This window comes from Lepidochelys kempii, chromosome 7 (genome assembly GCF_965140265.1).
Source record: "Lepidochelys kempii isolate rLepKem1 chromosome 7, rLepKem1.hap2, whole genome shotgun sequence".
Taxonomy (NCBI): Eukaryota; Metazoa; Chordata; order Testudines; family Cheloniidae; genus Lepidochelys; species Lepidochelys kempii.
This window is the reverse complement of record NC_133262.1, coordinates 51,739,478-51,751,736: the sequence shown is the minus strand read 5'-3', so window position 1 is coordinate 51,751,736 and position 12,259 is coordinate 51,739,478.

Here is a 12,259-nt window from a genome sequence, read left to right as displayed (position 1 = left end):
AGTCTGTGCACACAGTGAAGCGCTGCCCAAATAGATCCGGCTGCAGCCTTGTAAGAGCCCACTCCATGGCCAGGCATTCCTTCTCTATGGCTGCATAGCCCTGCTCCCAGGGCAGCAGCTTCCTGCTCAGGTACATGATGTGGTGTTTCGCCCCCTTTGCATGGGCCTGCCTCGGCACCGTGCCCAGTCCTGTGTCTGGGACATCGGTGAACACCATAAAGGACTTGTCAAAGTCTGGGTTTCCCAGCACCGGGCCCTTGACCAGATCCTCCTTCAGTGTGCAGAGAGCCCTCTGGCACTGCTCCGATCAGACCAGCTTGTCTGGCTTACCCTTCTTGGGAGCTGACACAGAGCTAAAGTGGGGCACAAGCCTCTGGTAGTGCCCCGCCATCCCAATAAAGCCCTGGGTCTGTTTCATAGTCTGGAGAGCAGGCCAATCGCTGGTCGCCCCGACATTGGCTGGCTCTGGCTTTAGGCAGCCGCTCTCTACCTTGTGGCTCAGGTACGACACCTCTGCCATCCCCACCTTGCACTTCCTAGCTTTTACAGTCGGCCCTGAATCCTGGAGGTAACTCAGCCCCCTAATCACCTGGGACACATGGTCCTCCCAGGTCTGACTAATGGCACAAATATTATCAATGTACGCTAGGGTAAAATTCTCCATCCCCATCAGTAATTGATCCGTCTGGCACCGGTAGGTGACCGACCCTTCCTTAAGGCTGAAAGGTAGGACTTGTACAGCCCCAAAGAGGTAACAAAAGCAGGTTTCAACCTGGCATCTGGATCGAAAGGCACCTGCCAGTAGCCTTTGGTGACATCCTTGGTCATGGGTACTGAGTCCCCCCCACTTGTCTAGGCTCTCATCAGGAGTAGGTATGTGCAGGCGCCAGACATGGTGATGGCATTGAGAGTCGGATCGACCCATCTTTCCTGTGGACCGGCACAAGTGACAGGCCCCCGGGGCTGGTGGATGGCTGGATCACGCCCTAAAGTCAGTATGTCTCCGACCTCTCCCACCAGGTCCTTGGCTGTTTTCCCAGTGACCCAGAATTGGGAGCATCTTACAGGAGGGTGGACTCCTGTCTCCACCTGGTGAACAGCTAGGTTAGCGAGGCCAGGCTGGTTCCAAAGCAGCTGTTGTTACAAATCATAGACGATTAGGGTTGGAAGAGAACTCAGGAGGTGATCTAGTCCAACCCCCGATCAAAGAAGGACCAACACAACCTAAATCATCCCAGCCCGGGCTTCGTCAAGCGGGGCCTTAAAAATGTCTAAGGATGGAGATTTCACCACCTTCCTCGGTAAACCATTCCAGTGGTTCACAACCCTCCTAGTGAAATAGTGTTTCCTAATATGGAACCTAGACGTCCCCCACTGCAACTTGAGACCATTACTCCTTGTTCTGTCATCTGCCACCACTAAGAACAGCTATGATCCATCCTCTTTTGAAGGCTGCTATCAACTCCCCTCTCACTCCTCTCTTCTGCAGACTAAACAAGTCCGGTTCCCTCAGCCTCTCCTCATAAGTCATGTGCCCCAGCCCCCTAATCATTTTCGCTGCCCTCCGCTGGACTCTCTCCAATTTGTCCATATCCTTTCTGTAGTGGGGGGGGGCCCAAAACTGGACGCAATACTCCAGATGTGGCCTCACCAGTGCCTAATAGCGGGGAATAATCACTTCCCTCGGTCTGCTGGCAATGCTCCTCCTAATGCAGCCCAATATGTGGTTAGCCTTCTTGGTAACAAGGGCACACTGCTCACTCGTATCCAGCTTCTCAGCCACTGTAATCCCCAGGTCCTTTTCTGCAGAACTGCTGCTTAGCCAGACAGTCCCCAGCCTGTGGTGGTTCATGGGATTCTTACGTGCTAAGTGCTAGGTGCATTTTTCCTTGTTGAACCTCATCAAATTAATTTTGTCCCAATCCTCCAATTTGGCTAGGTTACTCTGTACCCTATCCCTAACTGTGACGTGTTCATTCACAGAGACCTCCTTCCTTGGACTGTTACCTGATGTTACAGAAATTACCTCTGAGCCTGTTTTCCCTGCCAGCTTGGGACTTCCAGAACCCTGCCTTGTTGAGCCAGACACGCTAGTCTGCTGCAACACAGACCCAGGGTCTGGGCCACACCCCCAAAGCTGCAGACTTTGAAAACAGCTCAGCAGGTTACCTGTCTCCAGCACCCACGTCCCAATAGGAGCCAAACCCCAAACAAATCCATTGTACTTGTTATAAAGCTTATACAGGGTAAATTCATCAATTGTTCACCCTCAATATCACTAATAGAGAGATATGCACAGCTGTTTGCTCCCCCAGGTATTCATCACTTACTCTGGGTTTATTAATAAACAAAAGTGATTTTATTAAATATAAAAGTAGGATTCAAGTGGTTTGAAGTAACAACAGACAGAACAAAAGAAGTCACCAAGCAAAAATAAAGCAAAAACACACAAGTCTAAGCCTAAAAGCATTAAGAAACGGATAACAGGTAATAGCTCACCCGCAGAGACATTCCAATAAACTTCTTTCACAGACTCCTTCCTAGTCTGGGCCCAATCCTTTCCCTGGTACAGTCCTAGTTAGTTCCAGCAGACATCTCAGGTGGTAAGAAGGGGTTTTCTCATGGCCGGCAGCCTCTTTTGTCCTATTCCACCCCCTTTTATAGCTTCTGCACAAGATAGGAATCCATAGGTACACACGCGCCATTCACATAGGGCCAGGGCAGAAGCCGCAGGCTTAGAGAACACTGTCCCTTGATTCCCTGCTCACCCTCAGCAGCGAGATATCACCCATAATGATCACCTCCTGTGGAAAGTGTGGAGACAGGAATGAATATCAGGCCCACCCTACAGTGCTGGCTCTCCCCAAGTGCCCAAGAGCCAAGTGTCCAGTGTACAGCAGGGTCCCGAAACAGTGATTTACCCTGTCCCTGCTGCTACTCACCATTTTGGGAGTCTTGTGGCTTATGTGTGCTTGCCTAGGGTCAACCAGATACTGACAGTTGTGTGAGTACCAGCTGTGTTTTAAAGCACTGAAAGAGTGCTGTCTATGTAGCAAACAATACTGCTTCTGTAAAATGTTGTATTTAAACTTCACACAGATGACCTTGGGAGACCAGCCTCCCTCTTTGTTATCGGCGGCAGAGCGGTTGCGAAGAATTCGAAAACGGTGAAGAAGTAAGGAGGACTTTATGCGTGAGGTTATCATCCACTCCGCTGCTGAGAAAAAGGAATTGAAGGAGTGGTGGGACAGTGAGAAGACGGAATGAAAGGAGAACGCAGCACACCAGAAAGAAGCCACGGAGGGGCTCTTAACAGTCATGGAGCGTCAAGCGGACATGCTCCAGAGGTACTAGCTCTTCAAACCGAGCAGCTCCACGCCCACCTTCCCCTGCAGCCACTGTCGGAAAACTCTTTCCCAATGCACCACACACACACACACACACACACACATCGCCAACACACTCTTATCAACCTCCTGGATCCACTCTCTACCCGCAGCATTCCACTCCTCCCTCCTCAAAGTCCAGCAGTGTGGACTCCCAATACCCACTACACTCAACACTTGCCCAGGTTTGGGTATGATCCCTGGACATACACAAATCTGTAGCCGTGCTGAGACCCCCCTCCTCCTCTTGAGACCTTCCATACCCTCCATTCTCCCCCATCCTGCTCCCGACTGATGATTTTTTTCATTGGACTCTCTCTTCCGGTTGTTGTCTTTCAGTAAAAGAATTGTGTTTGTTTGAAAGCAATCTTTATTCTATTAAGTGAAAGCAAAAAGAGCACTGCAAAGTAACATAGATACAGCTATGTTAAGTTCCCTTCTTGCATCATGTGCACCAATCACCTCCTAGCATTACAAGCACTGCAATCTCGAGTATAGGTTTCAGCTTCAAATTGCTGCCTCAAAGCATCCCTGATCCTTATGGTCCCGTGCTGTGCCCTTCTAATAGCCCTGGTCTCTGGCTGTTCAAAGCTAGCCTCCAGGTGCTGAGCCTTTGCGGTTCAGCCCTGAGTGAAGCATTCACCCGTCCCTTCAAAAATATTATGTAGCGCACAGCACACGGCTATAAGCATAGGAATATGATCATCGGCCACGTCCAGCTTCCCATACACGGATTGCTGGGTCTGTTTGGAGGTTGGATCAGAAAACACTGCTGACCCTATACGGAGCCTGAATCAGACCCGGTACTAGGATCATAGCCCCCATAGGGTTGGGAGGGACCGCAAGGGTCACCTAGTTCTAGTCTGGGCCCTGCCAAGATGCAGGATTGACTCTGGCTGCCAAACTTTTGGGTCAGCATCAAAATCAGAACATTAAAAATTAGATTTAACACAAGCCCAGGCAGTCCAAATTCTGTGCGGTGCATTTATTACCACACCTGCTTGCACGCTACAGAGAGCTGCTAGTGAAATGTCAGTTACACGACAAATGAAAGTACTGTGCCATGGATCTGTGTGGCTCCCGGAAACAGCAGGATCTGGTTCCCCCTCTCTGGCTCTTACTAAGATGTAAGATGGCTCTTCATGCGGCCCCTACCACAAGCGCCGCCAATGGGAGCTGTAGGGACGGTGCTGGACAGGGCACATGCTGCTGCTTCCAGAGATGCTTGAGGTAAGCGCCACCCGGAGACTGCACCCCAACCTCCTCCAGTGCACCAACTCCCTGCCCCAGCCCTCATCCCCCTCCTGCACCCTGAACGCTTCATTTCTGGCACCACCCCAGAGCCCGCAGCCCCAGCCGTATCCTTCCCCCCCACACACACCCCAACCCCCAATTTTCTGAGCATTAATGGCCCGCCATACAATTTCCGTACCGACATGTGATCCTCGGGCCAAAAAGTTTGCCCATCTCTGATCTAAACGAATATCTGACTATGTAGCTGTCGTGACAACGTTGAACTGGATCTGGGCTGTACATCCAGCAGCAGTGTTCAGATTTTTTGATTCAATCGCAGGCTTTAGGGTGCTGTAAAAGGTTTCACCATATAGTTCACCTCCTTGTTTGATGACCTTGAGAGGCCTATCCCAGGCAGCTTGCAACTTATTCTTCTTCACGGGGATGAGAAGCATCACCTGGTCCCCAGTGGCACAGGAGGGGCCCCCGCTTTTCTGCTTCCCTTAGGCCCTGACTTGGTTTCTCCTGTCCAAACCCATAAGCTCAGTGAGATTTTCCCGGAAAATCAGTACGTATTCCACCACAGATTCTCCATGGGGAGAGGGCTTCCCTTCCCCGTCGTCCCTCATCAAGTCCAAGGGTCCCCTCACTCTTCTCTCATAAAGCAACTCGAATGGGGAAAACCCTGTGGATTCCTGGGGAACTTCCCTGTATGCGAACAGCACGTAGGGTAAATACTTGTCCCACTCCTGCGGGTGCTGGGCCATAAATGTTTTCAGCATCATCTTTAGAGTCCCATTGAACCTCTCCATCAGCCCATAGGACTGAGGGTGACATGCAGTGGCCCAGGTGTGCCTGATCCCCACACTTCTCCCACAAGCACTGGAGCAGGGCTGACATGAAGTTGGACTGCTGGTCTTTAAGGACCTCCTTGGGGAACCCCACTCTGCTGAAAATGGTCAGCAGTACATCTGCCACGGTGCCTTCCTCGATAGAGGACTAGGCCACTGCATCGGGGTACCACCACCAGAATGTATTTCTTCCCAGCGCGGATTGCCTTGCTGAGGGGCCCCACTATTTCCATGATGAGAAGGCTGTATGATGGGCAAATGTCTCAGAGATGCTTTGCACTTACCCCAGGCCTTCCCCACCCTCTGGCAGGAGTCACAGGACCTGCAATACTGTTGGACAGCGTCCAAGACCCGAGCCAGTAAAAGTTCTGCAGCAGCCGCTGCCTGGCGTGCTGGCTGCCCTGATGCCTCAAAAGGGGAACATCATGGGCCAGACTGGGGAATCACAAACTGACTCCCGGCTTTACAAGGTTCAGTCTGCCCCCAAACCAGCCCATTCCCTTCTCTCACAGGAAGCTCTCCCAGCTGTTCTCCCCAGGGGTCCGGCACCACTGTGGCCAGCAAAGGCCCTCAGCTTCTTTAAGGAGGGATCCGCCTACAGCTCAATCTGGAATTCCGCTGCTGGGTTTGGGGCCACAGCCCTGGCTGGCTATGCATTGGTTTCCCCATCTTGGGACAGAGGCTCAGGCCCAGCCCTTTTGAACCCTACCCTTGGTGCTTTGATCCCCACATTGGGAGGGTTCGCACTGCTGGCTCAGGACAGGGTGTCCCTCACTGGCTCTGACTCTGGGGAAGGATCAGGGTGCTCTGAGTGCCACCCGGCCAGTCCCCCAAGTCAATACCCATTAGTTCCTCCAGGAGTAGCTTATCATGCCCCCCAAACTCTTTGGGGGCCCTCCTTAGGCACCCCCCCCCGTTCAGATGCATCCTTGCTACAGGAATCTTGTCGAGGGGCCTGAACACACCTCTCAGGGTCAGCTATGCATCAGGCACTCGCTGGTCTGGGTCTACCGCCTCTGGCCTGGCCAGTGTCACCTCTCTGCCTGTGTCCCAGAACCCCTGGACGCTCCTTCCGCCCACCTCAATGGGGATGAGCTCGCGATTTTTCCATGAGGCATGTTTCATTCTCACCCGGGGGATTGAGTACAGGTGCTCTGGAACTGGAGCCCCCCCTTCCCCTGCTCCTCTGCGCTGGCGTTCTCCTCTCCCTGACTCTGCCATGTTGACTGCGGCCCCCTGGACTGGTGGTGCCCCCTCTCGGTGGGCTTCCGCCCAGTTGACATTCTGAGGATTCTGCTTGGCCTGCAGTTCCTTCATCTTCAGGCATTGCGCCACTTTGTGTCTTTTTCGGCCACAGTAATTACATTTCAGGTCCCTCAAGTCCCACGAGTGGGGGGGTTGGCCCGCTCTGGCTCATGGGCACCCCTGAGTTGGGCTTCTTGGAGTCGCAACTTTGAGAGGTCTCTGGGTGACCCACCCTTCTGACTCCCCGATATCGGTCTCCTTCGCGCCCCCCCCCCATCTGCTGTCCACAAACTCATCTGCTAGTGCCCAGTGCTTTGGGTCCACTAACCACATCTTAAGGTCTGGAGAAGAGATGTCATACAGCTGCTTCAATCCCTCGGAGGTAGTGGCCCCTGTACCCTTCCCCCACTTGCGGAGATATTCCCACAGCAGGTTGGTGACCTCCTTGTAAGTGACACTTGGGGTCTTGCGTACACCCCAGAATCGTACACCTTGGGGATCAGTTCAAACTTCAGTAGCAAAGCCTGTTTGAACAGGTCATAGTTCCCCATCTCAATACCATCCATTTAGCTCAATCCCTCCTTGGCCTTGGAACCGAGCAGGGGGCGGTTACACAGCGGAGCCTGTCTGCAGGGTCAATCTGGATCAGATCACAAGCCTTGAAGGATGTGAAGGACGTGAAGTAGGCATTAATATCCCCCCTCCTTAAACTGGGGTGACAATTTGGTGTCTAGATTCTCTGCAGAACTGGCATCTTGGGTCCTTCTTCATTTACTCCCCTGGCAGGCCCTCTGTCCACCAGTCTCTGCTCCTCCAGTTCCAACTCCTTCGCTTTCAGCTCCTTCACTTTCAGCTCCAGCTCCAGACTCCACAGTTTCTGATTGGGGCGCCCCCGCACCGCGCTCCCCCCCCCCCGCTGACTGGGGAATTGACTCCCGGCTGCTACTTGTCACCATGCAAGGCACTAAATTTAGCCGTATGGAGTGGAAATCCATCAACTTGAACAAAAAAAATTGCACAGATACAGACAGACATCATCTTTCTCCCCAAGTGCAAACAGATGGACATCATACCAAACGGACTGAAGGTAAAAAATCCGTTGCAATCGACTTACTACACTGACTACGGTGAGAGACTGTGCCACACACTCTCAAAGAAACTGAGGAACCTATCTGATCAGCATCCTGTACAGCAAACAGAAGATCAAGAATGAGCTCTCAAAACTAGAAACTCTCATACAAAACCAACCTTGCACACAAAATTCCACGTGGCTGGACTTTACAAAAACGAGACAAGCCATTTACAACGCACAATTCACTTCTCTACAGAGGAAAAAGGACAGTAAACTATCTAAACTCCTACATGCTACAACAGTGGTTCCCTCAACTCACTTAACAATATCATTAATCGATCCAACCACACACTTAGCTCGGCAGAAGAGTCGGTCCTATCTCTTTCTGCCCCACCACTCCCAAGAACATGATACAGTTCTGCGGTGATCAGGAAGCCTACTTTCATGGTCTCAGACTAAGGAATATTTTCAACGCACCACTGAACAGTGCACTGACCGACAGGAACCCTCCTACGGGGTGGATTCCGCCTGATGGTGGATATGACAGACTGGACTTCTACATAGTATGCTTCCGCAGACGTGCACAGGCTGAAATTGTGAGCCACCCCTGTACTAGAGCCTGTGCTGCAGGGAGCGGGGCAGGACTTAGCAGTGCCTTATCTGAAAGTGTTGTCTTTGATGTCCTGTCCCTGGAAATGGTCAGGGGCTCTGTCCTTCCCCCACCCTCCCAGGAAAGCCCCAGTGTCCTGTTAGTTTTTGTTTTGTAGCAGAATAATAAAGGGACACTTCAGACAGCAGTGGGTCCATGCACTCCAACCGTGGTTTCTGCCTGTCGGTGTGTCCGTCTGCTCCCCCCACGGCTATCTGTTTCTTTGACTCTGGGAGCCAGTCTTACCCTGCTCTGCTGTGAGACCCCACCCCCCACCCCACCCGTGGGCTGTTCACACACAGCCTCTGGCATGTAAGCTGCTCCAAGCTAGTTGCAATTGAATGATACTAGCCAATATCTCCGGTCCCAGACATAACCCTGGGAACTTCCGTCTTGCAGTGTCCAGTTATGGCCGCTGGACACTGCAAGCTTATATGAGTTCATCAAGTTAACAAAGAAATTGATATGTACCAGGCTTGTTATGCCAAGGGGAGTCTCTGCTACAAATGCACTGCTTCAGGTAGAATAAACAAATGTATTAACTATAAAGCTAGATCTAAAGTGATTTTAAGTCGAGGCATAACAAGTCAGAGTGGTTACGAAAATAAAATAAAATATAAGCACAGTCTAAACTCTCAACCCTTTAGATTGGGCAGCAACTAGATTAAGCAGTTTTTCTCACCCTACTGGATATTGCAGTCCTTAATATACAGATTTGTTCCTTAAACCTGGGCCAAGCTCCTGTGTTGGAGTCTTGTGTTCTTCTCAGTGTCCTGCCTGGTTGCTTGCAGAAGAGGTGGGGCAGGAGAAGGGCCCAGTATGTGTCCATTCTCCCTGTTTTACACTCTCAGTCCATGTGCTTGTAGAACAAATGGAATGTCTCTCCAAGCAAGGTTGAGCAATTCCCCTGGTGGGGCCTCATGCAGGTGACTCATTGCATTGTAGCTCCCTTGCTTCTCACCCCTCCCTCCCATGTTTGCACTGCGAAATGAAAGTTGGCGCCTGTGCGATGCTGGTAAACCCAGACTTTGACAAGCCCTTTATGGTGTTCACCGATGCCTCGTACACAGCGCTGGGTGCACGTGCTAATGCAGGTTGATGGAACGCGGGAGAGACACTCCATCGTGTACCTGTACAGGAAGCTGCTGCCCTCGGAGCAGACTTATCCAGCAATAGAAAGGGAATGTCTGGCCATGGTGTGGTCCCTTACAAATCTGCAGCCGTATCTGTTTGGGCGCCGCTTCACCGTGTACACGAACCATTCACCCCTGAGGTGGCTACACTAGATGAAACGGGCCAATGCCAAGCTCCTGAGGTGGGGTCTCCAGCTTCAGGATTATGACATGGAGGTGGTCCACGTTAAGGGGAGTGCCAAGATTGTAGCCGATGCTTTGTCCCAGAAATGCGGGACAGAACTTACGCAGGCCACTGGCCAAAGTGCCCCACCCAGTTCCGGTCTCTGAGGAGGAAGAGCTGTGACAAAGTGGGGTTTTATTCATCTTGTTTTGTTGCGTATGAGTTGGGCGTGTGATTTTTACTGAGGACCTCAGGGCAGGTGAGGCTACCCAGCCGTTTGCACCTATGTGACCCGGTGACACATTTTCCCTGGGAAGCAAGACAAAGAGACGGAGAAGGGGCAACAGGGGGGTGTTGGAAGCTGGCAGTCTGCATTAGGAGACTGGAAGAGGGCTAGTGCAGCGCGTCTGGCCCAGGACTTGAAAGATAGACTTGGCTGAAAGTCGCTGATTTCTGTGCTAACAAGTTCTGTCCTACGCTGTGTTACTGTCCACTAATAAACCTTCTGTTTTATTGGCTGACTGAGAGTCATGCCTGACTGCGGAGTTGAGGTGCAGGACCCTCTGGCTTCCCCAGGAACCCCACCCGGGCAGACTCACTGTGGGAAGTGCACGGTGTGGATGGGGATGCTGAATGCTCCAAGGTCAGACCCAGGAAAGGTGAAGATGTTTAAGCTTCTTGCCTGGAGACAGTATGCTCTGAGAGAGGAGGCATGCTCCCCCAGAGTCTTGGCTGGCGTCAGACGGAGTAGTTCCAGAGCATCGCCCCGGTGATTCCATGACACACCGGCAGACGTGACTCTCAGCCAAGCTGGTAAAAACAGAAGGTTTATTAGTCGACAGGAACGCAGCGCAGGACAGAACTTCTTAGCACTTCTTAGCTTCTCCCCCTGAGCCCCAAGCCAGCCGAGACTCGCTTCGAACTGCCTGGCCCCTGCCCTACCTGTTGCTCCTCCTCTGGCCTTTCTCTCGCTTCCCAGGCCAAGAGTATCCTCGTCGCATCCCCCTCCTGGGTCTCAACTTACAAAGGGGTGTCCATAACTTCCATACAGAAAGCTGGAGCATCTCCAAAATTTGCACACGTTTATTCCCACCACCTAGACATTGGTGCAATACACAGGGAAAGTTAGGGACACACAGCATTCATGTCAAACAGTAAGCCTCATATACAACATAACAAGGGGAAATCCCATCACATGTCTCCCCTCTTCCCCTCTTCGAGACCTAACTGAGCGGGGTCACTTTAGCCAGTGACCTGGGGAAGTTCAGGTCTCCCTCTCCGGCACAAAGCATCAGCCAAAACACTTTCACTCCCTTTAACCACTATGGACCACCTCCATATCGTAATCCTTTAATGACAGACTCCACTTCAGGAGCTTGGCATTGGCCCCTCTCATCTGATGCAGCCATGGCAGGGCGAGTAGTCTGTGCACACAGTGAAGCGCTGCCCAAATAGATCCGGCTGCAGCCTTGTAAGAGCCCACTCCATGGCCAGGCATTCCTTCTCTATGGCTGCATAGCCCTGCTCCCAGGGCAGCAGCTTCCTGCTCAGGTACATGATGTGGTGTTTCGCCCCCTTTGCATGGGCCTGCCTCGGCACCGTGCCCAGTCCTGTGTCTGGGACATCGGTGAACACCATAAAGGACTTGTCAAAGTCTGGGTTTCCCAGCACCGGGCCCTTGACCAGATCCTCCTTCAGTGTGCAGAGAGCCCTCTGGCACTGCTCCGATCAGACCAGCTTGTCTGGCTTACCCTTCTTGGGAGCTGACACAGAGCTAAAGTGGGGCACAAGCCTCTGGTAGTGCCCCGCCATCCCAATAAAGCCCTGGGTCTGTTTCATAGTCTGGAGAGCAGGCCAATCGCTGGTCGCCCCGACATTGGCTGGCTCTGGCTTTAGGCAGCCGCTCTCTACCTTGTGGCTCAGGTACGACACCTCTGCCATCCCCACCTTGCACTTCCTAGCTTTTACAGTCGGCCCTGAATCCTGGAGGTAACTCAGCCCCCTAATCACCTGGGACACATGGTCCTCCCAGGTCTGACTAATGGCACAAATATTATCAATGTACGCTAGGGTAAAATTCTCCATCCCCATCAGTAATTGATCCGTCTGGCACCGGTAGGTGACCGACCCTTCCTTAAGGCTGAAAGGTAGGACTTGTACAGCCCCAAAGAGGTAACAAAAGCAGGTTTCAACCTGGCATCTGGATCGAAAGGCACCTGCCAGTAGCCTTTGGTGACATCCTTGGTCATGGGTACTGAGTCCCCCCCACTTGTCTAGGCTCTCATCAGGAGTAGGTATGTGCAGGCGCCAGACATGGTGATGGCATTGAGAGTCGGATCGACCCATCTTTCCTGTGGACCGGCACAAGTGACAGGCCCCCGGGGCTGGTGGATGGCTGGATCACGCCCTAAAGTCAGTATGTCTCCGACCTCTCCCACCAGGTCCTTGGCTGTTTTCCCAGTGACCCAGAATTGGGAGCATCTTACAGGAGGGTGGACTCCTGTCTCCACCTGGTGAACAGCTAGGT